The sequence below is a fragment of the Cololabis saira genome, chromosome 24 (genome assembly GCF_033807715.1).
Source record: "Cololabis saira isolate AMF1-May2022 chromosome 24, fColSai1.1, whole genome shotgun sequence".
NCBI classification, from domain to species: Eukaryota; Metazoa; Chordata; class Actinopteri; order Beloniformes; family Belonidae; genus Cololabis; species Cololabis saira.
Genome location: NC_084610.1, coordinates 20102878 through 20120475, shown reverse-complemented (window position 1 = coordinate 20120475; position 17598 = coordinate 20102878). Strand labels below are relative to the sequence as shown.

Here is a 17598-nt window from a genome sequence, read left to right as displayed (position 1 = left end):
CACATAAGTTCAAGTGGATGGATGAATGAGCTGAACTTTGTTCTTTTAAGAGGAAACATATATTCTTTTAAACTTAAAAGTGACTTTAAAAAAGGACTATCAAAAGGTTTCTGCATTTCACATATGCATGTAGAGAAAAATGTGATCCAACAAGATGTCATCCAAGAGCAGGAGGAGAGAGTGAAGGAGTAACTGAGAGGGAGGACGAGAACAGGGGATGAAAGGAATAAAAGGCACGCTGCGTTACGCAACAGCCTCGAAGTATTACTCACCACACTCCAGCTCCTGTGCAACCAGCCGCACGCTGGCAACGGTTCCCATGATTCACATCAAGCAAAACAGACGGCGACGAAATAAACCTTCCCTCTGCTCAACAAAGACCTTTTTATAAAAAGTTCCTCTTCTTTTATTTAATTTCAACATGAGTGTAGAACATGTTAAAACCCAGCTGCTGAGATGTGTTGGAGAGAGAGAGCAGGCTGACGCCCTCGGGCTTGCAGGATAAACATCATCAAGGAGACGTGACGAGATACGACAACATCCTCCGGAGGATGGCGCCCCGGCAGAGTCTCGGGTTAAGATGTAAACTCCATCACTGACCTGAGGAATCTGCCGGTCCTGCTGAAGCTGCTAAACATGGTCCCATCAGACCCCTCTTCTCGCCTCACGGCGCTGAAGTGCCACACGACGGAAGCCGGAGCTGGCTCTGCCTCTCTGTGTTGTCCAGGAAGTGACAGGCTGGCGGGCGAGCGGCCAGAACCCGACCAGAGACCGGCCAGGGCAAGCTGCCGGCGTCCTGGGGGACCGAGTGTGTCACCACCTCGCAGAGGTCGCTGTCATCAATCGCCCTGCCAATAAAGCTGCCCATCCCTCTCCGCACGCTTATCAATACCAGCCCGGGCCGCCGTGGGAACGTGACGCCCCCCGGCGCCGCGCCATCACATGTCCCCGTCAGGTCAGGGAAAAAGGGTAGAAACAAGAGAGATGTTTCCTCCAGGGAATGATCAACGTTCCCAGCAGGAAGTCCGTGAAGGAACGTCTCCTGGTTGCCCCTGTTTTATGAACTTCATAACAACTTTGATCTCAGTATATTTGTGTTAAGAGGAAGTTTGTAAATGAATTCAAGGCAGCGATTAGATGACAGTCTTCTACACTGAAACTATGAACATGGACGACGACTTCACAAAGAGATCCTTAACGGACGAAGTCGACTGTTATCTCACATCTGCAAGTGACGCGTCATTAGACATGAACGCTCTCCAGAGATCCATCATCCATCCATCCATCATTCATCCATCCATCCATCCATCCATCCATGCATCATCCATCCATCCATCCATCCATCATCCATCCATCATTCATCCATCCAGCCATCATCCATCCATCATCCATCCATCCATCATCCATCCATCATCCATCATTCATCCATCCATCCATCCATCTATCCCTCCATCATTCATCCATCCATCCATCCATCCATCACTTCATCCATCCATCTAACCCTCCATCATTCATCCATCCATCCATCCATCCATCCATCCATCTAACCCTCCATCACTTCATCCATCCATTGTCCATCCATCATTCATCCATCCATCATCCATCCATCCATCCATCATCCATCCATCATTCATCCATCCATCCATCATTCATCACTCCATCATCCATCCATCCATCCATCCATCATTCATCCATCCATCATCCATCCATCCATCATTCATCCATCCATCATCCATCCATCCATCCATCCATACATCCATTGTCCATCCATCCATCCATCCATCCATTGTCCATCCATCCATCCATCCATCCATCCATCCATCCATCCATCCATCCATCCATCCATACATCCATTGTCCATCCATCCATCCATCCATCCATTGTCCATCCATCCATCCATCCATCCATCCATCCATCATCCCTCCATCACTTCATCCATCCATCCATCACTTCATCCATCCATTGTCCATCCATCCATCCATCCATCATCCCTCCATCACTTCATCCATCCATCCATCCATCCATCATCCATCCATCCATCCATCATTCATCACTCCATCCATCCATCCATCATCCATCCATCCATCATTCATCAATCCATCATCCATCCATCCATCATTCATCCATCCATCATTCATCCATCCATCATTCATCCATCCATCATCCATCCATCCATCCATCCATTGTCCATCCATCCATCCATCCCTTCATCACTTCATCCATCCATTGTCCATCCATCCATCCATACCTCCATCCCGTCATCCAACCATCCCTTCAACTATCCATCTATCCATCAGGTCATCCATCCACCCATCCATCCATCCATCCATCCATCCATCTAACCCTCCATCACTTCATCCATCCATTGTCCATCCATCATTCATCCATCCATCATCCATCCATCCATCCATCATCCATCCATCATTCATCCATCCATCCATCATTCATCACTCCATCATCCATCCATCCATCCATCCATCATTCATCCATCCATCATCCATCCATCCATCATTCATCCATCCATCATCCATCCATCCATCCATCCATACATCCATTGTCCATCCATCCATCCATCCATCCATTGTCCATCCATCCATCCATCCATCCATCCATCCATCCATCCATCCATCCATCCATACATCCATTGTCCATCCATCCATCCATCCATCCATTGTCCATCCATCCATCCATCCATCCATCCATCCATCCATCCATCCATCATCCCTCCATCACTTCATCCATCCATCCATCACTTCATCCATCCATTGTCCATCCATCCATCCATCCATCATCCCTCCATCACTTCATCCATCCATCCATCCATCCATCATCCATCCATCCATCCATCATTCATCACTCCATCCATCCATCCATCATCCATCCATCCATCATTCATCAATCCATCATCCATCCATCCATCATTCATCCATCCATCATTCATCCATCCATCATTCATCCATCCATCATCCATCCATCCATCCATCCATCCATTGTCCATCCATCCATCCATCCCTTCATCACTTCATCCATCCATTGTCCATCCATCCATCCATACCTCCATCCCGTCATCCAACCATCCCTTCAACTATCCATCTATCCATCAGGTCATCCATCCACCCATCCATCCATCCATCCATCCATCCATCCATCCATCCATCCATCCCTCCATCACTTCATCCATCCATTGTCCATCCATCCATCCATCCCTCCATCACTTCATCCATCCATTGTCCATCCATCCATCCATCCCTCCATCACTTCATCCATCAGATTTTGGGATGTGAACATCTCTCAACACGTGGTGGCGTCGACTCGGACTGATCAAATAATCAAAATGATTGAACTTCTCCTCTGGTGACAGTTGAACACTGGATCAGTGCCTCCTGAGCGGTGATAATGGGATGGATAAAAGCCTAGACATCATGAAAAGACTTCAACATCAAACGACTCGCCTGCCTTGTTTGACTCCGCCCCCTAAAAACCAGCAGCTACGAGCAGAACTGTGAAGACACGGTTGGAAGGGAGCTGTTGTAACGCATCTCTGTGGTATTCTCACCAAAACATGCCACAGAAATGTCATTAATACCAGGAAAAGGTGTCAATTTCTGAATTTCTGTCTCCAAGAGGGTGAATCACATCTCACCTTTTTCTTTTCTTTTTCTTCTTTTTTTTGAGGTATAAAAACATGAATGTTATTTTCAGCTCACGCCGGCACGACTCTGTCAGGATGAGACCCGGGCGCCGACGCAGAGGCCGAGGCGTTCTCACGCCTCCTCAGACGCTCGCTGAGCGGCTTACGTAAGCCCGAGAGTGAATGAGCTGCTCGGGTAAAAAAACCTGGCTGCTGCCACTTCCTCTGACTGGGCAGAATGTGGAAAATCTGCTGATAGAGGAGGAGGAAGAGGAGGAGGAGGCGGATGAAGACACTGAGGTCTTTGTCTGGGTCTGACAGCAGGAGAGCAGTCCCACACACACACACACACACACACACACACACACACACACACACACACACACACACACACACACACACACACACACACACACACATGAATGAATAAGATGAATAAGTCACGAGTTCCAGGATTCTGTCTAAACAGCTTCAGATGGATTTCAAAGTGCTTATTTTAATGTGAAACAGGTCCTGAGAGACATGTGACGGTCCCTGAGCCAGATCCTGCAATAACGCGGCCAGACATCCTTCATCCATCCTTCCTTCTGTGCAACAAACGGTTGTCAAAACTCCCGAGAGCTCTGCAAACCAGTCAGCTGAGAGGACAAACACATCTCTCTCTGCTGCGCAGGAAAACCCGCCCGGAGCTGGAGTCCAGTCAAGCGTCGTCTACGGAAGCGAGGAGGCGTGGTCAGCGCGGAAGCAAACCCTTCAGAAGACGCAACACAGCTGTCGTGCAATGAAGGTCCACACTGTTCTCCATCACTGCACCTGACAGGCCAGGGACCTTTCCTCTGCAGGTGCAGGAGTACACATTCATCCTTTCACTCATCCATCCACCCACTCATACATCTATCCACCTACTCATGCATCCATCCATCCACTCATGCATGCATCCATCCATCCATCCATCCATCCACTCATGCATGCATCCATCCATCCATCCATCCATCCATCCATCCATCCATCCATCCATCCATCCACTCATGCATTTATTCATGCATCCATCCATCTACCCATCCATCCATCCACCCACTCATGCATTCTTCCATCCACTCATGCATCCATCCATCTACTCATGCATTCATCCATCCACTCATGCATCCATCCATCCACTCATGCATCCATCCATCCATCCATCCACTCATGCATCCATCCATCCACCCACTCATCCATCCATCCATCCACTCATGCATCCATCCATCTACTCATGCATTCATCCATTCAATCATCCATCCACCCACTCATGCATCCATCATTCCACTCATGCATCCATCCATCCACTCATGCATCCATCATTCCACTCATGCATCCATCCACCCACTCATGCATCCATCCACCCACTCATACATCCATCCATCCATCCACTCATGCATTTATTCATCCATCCACCCACTCATAGATCCATCCACCCACTCATGCATCCATCCACTCATGCATCCATCCATCCACTCATGCATCCATCCATCCACTCATGCATCCATCCATCTACTCATGCATTCATCCACCCACTCATCCACCCACTCATGCATCCATCCATCCATCCATCCACTCATCCATCCATCCATCCATCCATCCATCCATCCATCCATCCATCCATCCATCCACTCATGCATTTATCCATGCATCCATCCATCCACTCATGCATTTATTCATCCATCCACCCACTCATCCATCCATTCATCCACCCATGTATCCACCCACTCATGCATCCATCATTCCACTCATCCATCCATCCACTCATGCATTCATCCACCCAGCCATGCATTAAATGAATAACCTTGCTTTCCTAGTTCTCGGCCTGGTACCTGGACGTGTTATCTTAGCAAGTGTTCTTCATCTGCATACAATCATTCCCAGGAGAAGTTGGGCCTGAGGTTCGGGGGAATCTGCCAGTCGTCGTCAGCGTCTGTGGCGTCGGAGCTCGTGCCGTGCCGGTGTCTGCGTGGTGTGCTCCCTGCAGACGGAGTGATGATGAGATTCCACTGAGCAGCTGCAGGCGAGGTCACGCATCTCATCAACAACTGCTAATCTGCCATCTGAAAGCAGCCAGCAGGTGGAGGCCTGCAGAGCTCCGTCAGCAGACCTGCCGCCACACGTCCATGGACCTCCAGGAACCAAATATGTTTGTTTGTCTTCTTCATTTGGCGAGTCATTCTTATGTAACTGCCTCCCTCCTACAACAAATGCGTCTTCTCTTCTTCACAGCATCTTAATCCAGCTGATGTGTGACCGAACATCCCCCCAGACGATCCATCCAGCTCGCAGCTTCCTGTGCCACATCGGCCCGAGGGAGCCGCTCGGGAAAACTCTCTGATTTGTTCCCACGGAGGAGAAACCAAACGGAGCCAGAGCGACTCTGGGGATCCTGAGTCAACGCGGCGGGAGGACTGGAACCCGAGGGGTTTTATTTTTAGTCTGGTTTCAGAAAAACCAACCTTGTGGACGGTTACGGTCACCAGTTACAAATTGATTTGCTGACTTTGAGTTTCTTCGTGGTTATTCTGCATCACGTCATGGTTCTTTTTGCCTCATTCCTGCAATTCTTCCTCTTTATTCAGTTGTAGGGGCATATTGTACCGTTTTATGTCACATTTGGATGATTTGTGTCTCTCTGTAGACACGTTATGATCCTCTGGTCATTCTGCATCTCTCTTATTTTCTACCTTTGGGTCACATCTTGAATCCATCTTTGCCACTTTGAGTTTTTGTGGATTCATGTGAGCGTGTCCTCCGTAAAGGTGTTGTGAGGTTCGTTCCAGTGCAGTTGTGTTTCTTTCTCATGGTTTTGCATGTTTTTGTCCATCAGACTCTTTGTTGTCACTTTTCAACATGAGATTATTTATTTAGCAATAATCAAGTCCCCCCAAAAAAAGAAAGAGCGGGCAATCCTAAGTATATATAGCATGCAGGTATGTGTTACTACACTGCCCAGAGGGAAAGACATCAGCAATGGTTTCAGGGAAACAACCATTGCTGCACATCAACCTGGAAACGGGTATAAAGCCATTTCCATAATATTTGTAGTTTAATGTTCTGCATTGAGAGAGATTATGTATATAGTTGTCAGTCTTCCCAGAAGTGGACATCCCTGCAGGTTTACCACAAGATCAGACCCTGTAATATTAAGAGAAATACAAGAAAAACGAAAAAAAAAACAAGCGCCACTTCTCAGCGAAGAAATAAAATGTCCAGAAGTCCCTGACAGCACAACTAGAATACTGAACGAGGACGGTAAAACCGAGACCCACTACGATCAGACGGTTTTATTATGTTTTTAGGTTTAACGGTGCAGCGCGTTAACCGGGGTGTCTGGGAAACAGCTGAGGAGAAACCTGGGGCCGGATTCACAAAACATTCTTAAGAAAAAAATCTTCTTAAGTGTCATTTTTTACTTAAGTTCAGTCTTAAGAAGAAAAAAGAGAAGAAGTCGTATTCTCCAAAAAAGTTCTAAGTATTTTCTCAACTTTCTTCTTAAGAAAAAACTTAAGAATAAATGGTATTCTTGAAATAAAAGTTCTCAAATTTGTTCTTGACTTTTTTCTTAACTTTAAGACAACCTTGACCTGTCTTAAAATTTCTTCTGTGAAAAGATAATAATAATAATAATAATAATAATAATAATAAGCCTCTAATATCACCTTTTTCAACACATTTTAGACAAGTTTAGACTAGTAGGTCATAGTTTGAGGATATACTTTGTAATTAATTACACAAAGAGCCTGTTAACTGTTTGTTAGCATGTTAGTTAGCGTGGTAGTTAATTATTATTAATTTTCCCCAATAGTATTTTTTTTCGCACATTAATCTCATCCACCATAACCTTGAAAAGTTCCTGCATCTCTTTTTCTCCTTCTCCATGTTTAGTGAGTGACTGACGGTTAAGACCAAACTACCTATAAATGTTGTTTGTTGGCGCGTGCAATGCAATGACATATTTTAAGAAGTTCTTAAGTAGGAAAAATAAGAAATTCGTAAGAAATGACAGTTCTTAAGACGCTTCTTAAGAAAATATTGAGGAATTGCACTTAAGAACTTTCTTATGAACTTCCTAATTTTAGATCTTAAGACATTTCTTAAGATCGTTCTTAAGAACATATTGGTGAATCTGGCCCCTGGTCTGGTCTGGTCTGGTCTGGTCTGACCGCACGAAGAGGAAACGCCACGGGAAAGCCGGTCATCCGTCCCGAGAGCAGCGGAGCTCCATCATTACAACCGCAGCTGAACATGAAGGGATTCATTTGGCTGTCGTTACGTGGTGGAAACAGACCACAGACTTGTTCCTGGTTCCTGGCTCACCTGGTGAAGCCGTTGACTACGAAGCCTCAACTACACTCACACAGAAACGATGCCGAAGGAGGGTCAACGATTAGGGCTGGGCAATATATCGCGATTTTAATATATATCGATATATTTTCAAACGCGATATGGTACGAGACAATATCGTTTATATCGAATATTTTAAAAAAAAACATGTTTTTTTTAATGATTTTGATATAGCTTATTTTGTGACAAATTGACTTGAATGTTTTATTTGAGATTTGCACAAATGTTTTGTTATTTGCACAACTGTCAACCTCAGTGGAAAAGTCTGCCTGTTACTGTCTACACATTGTATTAATTGCACAGTGTATTTTAATTTAATTGTTATGCAGGAAAGGAATATTTGTTTTATTTTATTCAAGAGGCATTTTTATTCTATATATGCAGGCAGTTTATTTTTATTTCGTTTTTTTTTATATATTTTGATATTGTGCAGACCTCTGTTAATAAAGGAACCTGTGTGACATTTGGCACGAGGCTTTGTATTAAAACTGAAAAAAAAATGAAAAAAATGAAGCTAACAGAGATGCTATGCTATAATGCTTTGGGGGAAACCCCAATTATGGCACAGAAAAAATATCAATATATATCGATTATCGCCATTCAGCTAGAAAATATCGAGATATGACTTTTGGTCCATATCGCCCAGCCCTATCAACGATGCTCGCTGACACCATCGGGTTGTTCCTGACTTCTAGTCACTGAGCACAAAGCTGCAGAACGAGAGGCGAGTTCTTCAGACTCTCTCTGCTGTGAGCGACTTAAAAACCAGCAGATTTCTGCTTCATTTCTGCTGTTGACGTCTCCACGTGTTTACCTGCTGTCTCTGAAACAAACATCTGGCCTTCATCCGCCTGGAGGATTCTGCTCGGCTGGATGTCTGCTGGACCCTGAAACGCCTCGCAGGAGGCTGGAACGGCGGCAGCGCTTCCTGCAGCCTCTCAGCCGTCTGCTGTTGCTTCTAAACAACAACCTGTCCGCGGAGCCGTCTGAAAACCGTCGGGCAGCAGGAACCACGCGCTGTGGTCTCGCTGCTGAACTCAGGACGTCACCGAGGCCTCGTGCTGGGAAACCCGCTTCTCTGCCTCAGCTTCTTCTGCAGCTTTCTGCCCTTGTGATGCCGCAGTCGCGAATAGCTTGCTGGCATCACGCTCAAACACGTGTGAGGGGAGACGAGGCCGCGAGCAGCTCCAGGGAGACGAGTCGTGGCATTTCATTCCCCCGGCAGGCTGCAGAGCTCCAGCCGTGACGCCAGACTGCACAGATAAGACGCTCCGTGAAAAACACAAAGAGGCGCCTGAAGGTCTGCGGAGTCTTCACCAGGTTCTTACGCTGCTTTGTGACCTCACACTGCACGGCTGCAAAACCCGCCAGGAGCTCCGAGAGGAAACGCTGTCTCGCTGTCTTAGCTGCTTCTGCTTCAGTTGGCAATGACCCACATTTCCCAGAATGCTTTTAAGCATCTCTTCTTTGTCAGATGGGTTTGTTTTTAGGCTGCAGCGCAGACATTTGAAAACAGCAGTTAAAGGGGACATGTTCAGTTGTGTTCATGGCGGCTGGTTCCAGGGGGCGGAGTCAGAGCCTTGACCCCTCCTAGGTATGGGCGGTATGGACTAAAAAATGTATCACGGTAATTTCTGGCATTTATCCTGATAATGATAAAAATGACGATAAAAAAAATACCAATTCAACTCCACCTTTGTAACTATAAATCTATCACCACATTCAGTCTTTGGAGCCCCAAAACACTGCTCTAAAAGATACTAAATGCTACTAAACTACACCAATTAAATTGAATTGATAAAAAACAATTAAATGAGTTACACCTGTACTGCAAAACTGGAATGACTCAGATCCTCCATGTTTGTTACACAAACACGTATCAACGGGAATTTATCCTTTTTTCTTTCTTTCTTTCTTTCTTTCTTTCTTTCTTTCTTTCTTTCTTTCTTTCTTTCTTTCTTTCTTTCTTTCAGGCTCATATCTTTCTTTCTTTTCTGGCTCCCTTCCTTCCTTCCTTCCTTCCTTCCTTCCTTCCTTCCTTCCTTCCTTCCTTCCTTCCTTCCTTCCTTCCTTCCTTCCTTCCTTCCTTCCTTCCTTCCTTCCTTCCTTCCTTCCTTCCTTCCTTCCTTCCTTCCTTCCTTCCTTCCTTCCTTCCTTCCTTCACGCACACTTACAAATAATTCCCCACGGTAAGAATTTGTCATCTCACGGTAAAAATGATAAATGAATGACGTTTTTGTGAAAGAAATGAGCCTGAAAGAAAGAAAGAAAAAAGGATAAATTCCTGTTGATGACGTGTTTGTGTAAAACCGGATTTATGGTTCTGCGTTAAATCCACGCACACATATGTTGTGCGTGGATTTAACGCAGAACCATAAATCAGCTTTACACAAAAACGTCATTCATTTATAGTTTTTACCGCGAGATGACAAATTCTTACTGTGGGGAATTTTTTTGACGGTTTATCGTGAACGGTAAAATATCACCCATTCCTAAACCCTCCCCTCCGACCCCTCCTTTTGAAATAAGTGCTCCAGCTTTGCTCGACCTTCAGAGCTGCAGATACGAAGATGTGCCGTTGGACGAGGAGAGGTTTGGGTTCAGGATAACTGCTCTGATCTTAGAGCTGGGTATCGATTCAAATGTCAAGAATCGATTTGATTCCGATTCTTAAGATTCAGAATCGATTATCACCATTTGATTCGATCCGATCCGATTCGATATTGATTTGGGTTAGTGTTGCCTGGATTATATGACTGTAAAATAAGTATTGAAATAATAATTTCACAATAATTATTGTGAAATAACTAAGAAATAAATAACTCAAATAAGCATTTCAATATCCATTTAAAGTGCAAAAAAAGAAAGAAATTGCAACAGCTCAAGCATTCTACCCCCAGACAGACAGCTTGCCATGAAGCACCCGGCATTTTTCAGGTATTTCATGACAAACCGTTGTTGAGGATATTTTTATATAATTATGTGAATATTTTATAATCATCTAACACCTAAGTAAAACATTTAACTAAGACTAATATTGAAAGTGGAGAGAGAGACAGAGAGAGTGGAAAAAAAACACTGGCCGGACACACACACACGGGTAAGGGAGGGGGAAGTCCGCTGCACTTGCAAACCCATGGCCTTGAGCAACTGTGGCAAAGCAGGTGAGAGGCGAAATAATGAAGATGATTGTAAATGAGCACCAAAGCCTCAGTTTCCTATGTGGCAGTTATCTAGCAATGATAAAGGGAAAATAACAAGAACTTCAAAGTAGCATGAACAGATGTGTAGGATCATTGATGGTGAGAATAATGCATCTAACGTCATATGTCTCTTATCTACCTATAAAAGCCGTGGTCCGGAGATAAAAATTTCAGAGTTTTCCTTGGACCGCGGAACATGCGATGCTCTCCTGTGGACGTCTTGTACTTTTTTTGGAATAAAGGACCTCCACAGTATTTGTTGGACGAATACCAGCCGAAACTTTGACTCCTGTGTTTTCTTCAAGTCCACGGATGAAGGAAAAACTTAGACGATTTGGAATAATGGAAAATTTAGGATTATTGTGGAGATCCCAAAAAGGATTTTCTCTACACCGTGTCCGATAACAGAGAAACCAAACAAGCTATAGTAAATATAGATAATATGAACTTCATTGAACGAATATAACATTTAGAAATTTAAGCTGAAATGTCCAGCATTTTCTCTAAAGAAAAGTTCATTTAGTTCAGGAGTTTTCAAAACTACTGGGATTAAAGTTCACCAGGCAAAAATGTAATGATGAAAAAAAAAAAGAAAAAAAAATCTTATTTTTTTTTAATAAAAAAAATAAAAAAATCGATCTTTAGACATACAAATCGATTTTTAGGAATTAATAAGAGAATCGATTTAGAATCAGAAAATCGATTTTTTCAACACAGGCTTATCTGATCTGGATCTGTGATGTCGCAGCGTCCCACAAATCTGAGCAGTTTTCAGGGCCTCAAACCGAGCGACAAGGTTGTCATCAAGGTTCAGACACAAATATTTGCTCTCAATCTCTCAGCATGTCATTTAACAAACATTCATTTCTCTGCTTCTCCTGCTGGGAGAAGTGGATTTTAATGGAAATAAACTGACGTGTCGGTTTTGTTGATCACCATTCAACCTTTTGTCAGCTGCACATTTCAGCCCAAACGGACCCAGTGTTTCCTTGTTATGTGTCTAATCCCACTCGATCATCCATCATTCGTATACGAGCTATCTATCACAAAAATCCACTTCATCTGTGTAAACTGTCATTAACTCCAGAGGAAAGTTGCTCGCAAGATTCTGGACTTTTAACCTTTAGTTGCCACAAGCAAGAAAAAGAAAAAAGGGTAAAGTAATGTATGAGACTGAAACCAAAAGAAAACCGGCTCTTAAAAAGCATCTTCCACCCAGGTGTTTTGCTGTTTCAACAAAACCAAACTCAACCGGAACGAAAACTTCTGGGATGTTGTCGCGCTCTGCCGTGAACTTCAGCGCAGAGATTTTGCGTAATCCTGCTCAAAAACGTTGATTTAGCCTCACAGAAGGATAAATTCAGCGAGCGGTTTGCTGTGGTTTAGAAAAGCGTGGACAGCAGACGACAGTTTAACTCGCCCAAAACCGTTTGGACGGAGAATATCACCATGAACGAGCGCTCATATTGGTCGAGTACAAACTCCAGGCGGACATGTAACTCCACGAACCATCCCAGGGGTGTCCTGACGAATAATGAACTGGCTGAGATGAAGCGTCGAGACACTTGATGACCTTGAATCCGAGCAATAACCCGACCTGACATCGTTTCTCAGCCGCTAAGCGTTCGAGGACCGGCGTCTGAGCTTCAGCTCCCCTCGGCCTGCAGGAGCCTTCTGAGCAAACACGGGCATCAAAACGGGGAAAGTTCAGTCTGCACCTTCAGATCTGCCTCAGGGTAGGGATGGGCGGTATGGACTAAAAGATTTATCACGGTCATTTCTGGCATTTATCCCGATAACGATAAAAAAAATACCAATTCCACTCCACCTTTGTAACTATAAATCTATCACCACATTCAGTCTCTGGAGCCAAAACACTGCTCTAAAATAATATTAAATGCTACTAAACTACACCAATTAAATTGAATTAATAAAAACCAATTAAATGAGTTACACCTGTACTGCAAAACTGTAATGACTCAGATCCGCCATGTTTGTTACACAAACACGTATCAACGGGAATTTATCCTTTTTCTTTCTTTCTTTCAGGCTCATTTCTTTCTTTCTTTCTTTCTTTCTCATTTTTTTCTTTCTTTCTTTCTTTCTTTCTTTCTTTCTCATTTTTTTCTTTCTTTCTTTCTTTCTTTCTCATTTTTTTCTTTCTTTCTTTCTTTCTTTCAGGCTCATTTCTTTCTTTCTTTCCTTCCTTCCTTCCTTCCTTCCTTCCTTTCTCATTTTTTTCTTTCTTTCTTTCTCATTTCTTTCTTTCTTTCTCATTTTTTTCTTTCTTTCTCTTTCTTTCTTTCTTTCTTTCTTTCTTTCTTTCTTTCTTTCTTTCTTTCTTTCTTTCTTTCTTCCTCATTTTTTTCTTTCAGGCTCATTTCTTTCTTTCCTTCCTTCCTTCCTTCTCATTTTTTTCTTTCTTTCTTTCTTTCTTTCTCATTTTTTCTTTCTTTCTTTCTTTCTCATTTTTTTCTTTCAGGCTCATTTCTTTCTTTCTTTCCTTCCTTCCTTCCTTCTCATTTTTTTCTTTCTTTCTTTCTTTCTTTCTTTCAGGCTCATTTCTTTCTTTCTTTCTTTCTTTCTTTCTTTCTTTCTTTCTTTCTCATTTCTTTCTTTCTTTCAGGCTCATTTCTTTCTTTCTTTCTTTCTCATTTCTTTCTTTCTTTCTTTCAGGCTCATTTCTTTCTTTCTTTCAGGCTCATTTCTTTCTTTCTTTCTTTCTCATTTCTTTCTTTCTTTCTTTCTCATTTCTTTCTTTCTTTCTTTCTTTCTTTCTTTCTTTCAGGCTCATATCTTTCCTTCCTTCCTTCCTTCCTTCCTTCCTTCCTTCCTTCCTTCCTTCCTTCCTTCCTTCCTTCCTTCCTTCCTTCCTTCCTTCCTTCCTTCCTTCCTTCCTTCCTTCCTTCCTTCCTTCCTTCCTTCCTTCCTTCCTTCCTTCCTTCACGTACGTTGTGCGTGGATTTAACACAGAACCATAAATCAGTTTTACACAAAAACGTCATCAACGGGAATTTATCGTTTTTACCGTGAGATACAAATTCTTACCGTGGGGAATTTTTTTGACGGTTTATCGTGAACGGTAAAATATCACCCATTCCTACCTCAGGGCATCACGGAGAAGCACCGGGACAAACCTCGCTGCTCCGCCGCCGCCGGTTCTGATGCAAACCAGGAAAAGTGACCCAGAAAAGCAGCCCGTGGTGCAGCGACGACCCCTGGGGGGCTCCAGCCGCGACCTCCTGCAGGCCTCAAATAGAAACACATTAAGAGCCTCCAGGTTTCAGGTCAGAGTCGAACCCAAGCGGATCCGGTTTGTGTCAGCCAACCAGCAATGTCCTCATCGATTACTCTCTGTGCTCGCTGCTCTGCTCTAGACTAAACATGTTCAGCGCTGCGGCTTTTTCCACAAACTTTCATCCAAAATGATCATAAAGTTCTGTAACCTTATAATAAACAGCTGCAAGTACAACAGTTATTTATCAAACATTTGGGCTGAAAGTCAAACTCCTTAAAAATTTGAACTGTAAGCGCCAGAATTGTCTTAATATGTAGGCTAAATCAGATTATTATTTCATCCCTAAAATCAGTCATTTAGCCGCTAAGATGCGAGACAAATGTGTAAAACGTCTGTCGGAGGAGACAAACAGTTCTGAATGTAACTGAAACTGAATTTAGTGTCACAAAACAACATGAGAAAGCGTTAATCCAGAAGTGGGTAAATGGGTCATCATCCCTGTCAAGTCTCCCTTGTTTGGCCGGGAAACTACCGTATTTTACTGTCTTTCCCGCCGTCCTTCCGTATTAGTATTTTCCCCTAAATTTCCCGTTTAATAATATAATAATTTTGAAACAGCAAACTGAATTGTCACTAATCTCGCAAGAACTGCCACCTGCTGCAGCCTGGGTGGCAGTTCTCGCGAGGTTAGTGGCGACGACGGGAGCAAACTCGGAACAACAAATCAGAGATGGATGGATGTGACGAGGTTGAAAATATTTCTGTCTTAAAATGTAAGATACTGGACCTCAGTAGGGCTGGTGGGACCCTTATTTTTAAATCCAAAACTTGGATGACTAGGTATGACCGGGATAGCTACACCATGCGTCCTAAAGAGCGTCAAATATTTCTACTAATAAAGCTGGAATTGATATTTTAACGTGGAAAAACTCCTTAGCGTTGCTTTAAAATTATTTAAATAAAATGCATCCAGTCTGAACATTTCTGACCCCTGCAGGCATCCATCGGATCAGCACCAGCTTAAGGTCGCTGTAATAACGAGACCAGGTTCTGAACCAGAACCCGGGTTTGTTTCTGGCCCCTTCAGGTTCACCTCGGAGATCTCAAACTCCACCAGGATGGATTGTAGCACCTTATAATGTATTAATTTCCTGAAAATGTAATAACGCCTGAAAATGTAATAAAATTTGCACTTAACTCGATCGAAAATGTAATAAAACCCAATAACGTAATAACTTCACCAATAATGTAATAAAATATCCTGACGGATAAAGTAATAACATTTTTACCAATAATGTAATACCTTATTACATTATTGGGAATTTAAAAATGTAAGACACTGGACCTCAGTAGGGCTGGTGGGACCCTTATTTTTAAATCCAAAACTTGGATTGGACAGGATAGCTACACCATGCGTCCTAAAGAGCGTCAAATATTCCTACTAATAAAGCTGGAACTGATATTTTAACGTGTGAAAACTCCTTAGCGTTGCTTTAAAATTATTTAAATAAAATACATCCACTCAAAGTCTGCAATTTAACCAATAGTCATTCTGGTGCTTCAAATCCAGTGTAAATGACATTCAGACAGATACTTAAAACACAAAATGTAGAACTGTGGACTGAAAATGAACATATATATTACATTATTTGTCATGTATTACATTATCAGTTTTGGAAAAAAAAAAAAAAAAAAAAGACGCACCTGAAAATGTAATAAATTCCCAATAATGTAATATGGTATTACAGGTAAGGTAATGTTATTACAATAGTCAGGATATTTTATTACATTATTGGTGAAGTTATTACATTATTGGATTTTAATGATTTTCGATTGATTTAAGTAGCACATTTTATTACATTTTCAGGGATTATTACATTTTCAGGAAATGATGACATTATAAGGTGCTACATGGATCCGTCATTCGGGACCAGGCCCGGCTGACCTCCACGGATCCCCGCGGTGCGGATCTCCGCGGAACCGCGGTTCCGTCGCGGGGCCGGTGCTTGGCAGCAGGATAGGAGACAGAACCGGACTCACCGTCCTCCCCGACAGGAGCGAGCGCTGCATCCGCGTTCACATGACGGCCGGAGAGAACCGGGACGCGCTCCGTGTCCGCCACTCTCCCCGAGGCGTCCCTGCGCGCTCCCTGTGCGGGCCCTGTGCGCCCCCGGCGGCCTGCGGGTCCGTGAGGAGGTCGGCCGGTCGCGGGAGGGCTGGTGTATAACCCGGGTTACATGGATGCAGGAGACGGAGCTGCAGAACCAGGCGAGTCCAGACCGGAGAGGCTGCAGCTCCGCAGGAGCAGCCAGGAGCTCCGGGGAGACCCCTGCTGGAGAGACGGAGAGGTGCAGGACCTGGACCTGGACCTGAGGCTGGACCTGGACATGGACCCAGGGGCGCCTCCAAAAATGTTTCATAGGGGGGTGGGGGGGGATTGGGCCACTTAAATTCTGGGGGTGGAACCAAAACTAAAAGCCATCATTACATGACTGTCATGATCACAGTTCATGGTTTTTTTGCTGTGTTACTGACTCTCCTGTCATCTGGATCCTGCCACCCTCATCAGCCTCATTCCCTTCACCTGTGCTTCCCTGGCCCAGCTCCACACCTGGTTTCCCTCATCAGTTTCCCCTTCATAAACCGGCCCATTCCCTCATACCTGTTGCCAGATTGTCGTGTGCTTTTGCTCCGCTTTCCAGCCTTCCTGATTTCTGTCCTGTGCCTGCCTGCCTGCCTGCCTGCCTGCCTGCCTGCCTGCCTGCCTGCCTGCCTGTAACCCTGCATGACTCCCGGTATGACTCCCGGTTTTGGATTTTTGCCTGCCCCCTTGGACTTGTTTGCCTGTCTGCCCGGTTTTGACCCCTGCCTGCCTTGGACCCGAATAAAGCCTCTTGGACTCTGATTCTGCCTGGTGTTGTGCATGTGGGTTCTCTGTCCTGTCTGAGCCGTGACAATGACTTTATTATACTGTTGTAGTATAAAGGCTCAGAAATACTTTTTTTTTTTTTTGTTTACTTTCTAACTTTTCTGCATATATATTAATGGTTAATATCATGTTGGTAAAATAGGTTATATATATGTATGTATGTATGTATGTATATTTTTTTTGTATGTGTGTATATATGTATGTATGGAGCACTCTGGTTCAGGTCCCG

At 43.8% G+C, this 17598-nt stretch overlaps 1 protein-coding gene across 2 annotated transcripts in view; it reads right to left on the bottom strand.

Annotated features, from left to right (window-relative positions):
- The window catches only part of tmem198b (transmembrane protein 198b), a 47820-nt gene extending 31206 nt beyond the window's left edge, over positions 1-16614 (bottom strand). The window contains exon 1 of one of the 2 annotated variants that reach the window (XM_061716272.1): positions 16481-16614. The gene's annotated coding sequence lies outside the window, so the exon portion shown is untranslated. Of the gene's footprint in view, positions 1-600; positions 1237-16480 lie in introns of those variants that run through there. The other variant, XM_061716271.1, reaches the window with a different exon arrangement.
- Between the last annotated feature and the right edge of the window lie 984 nt (positions 16615-17598).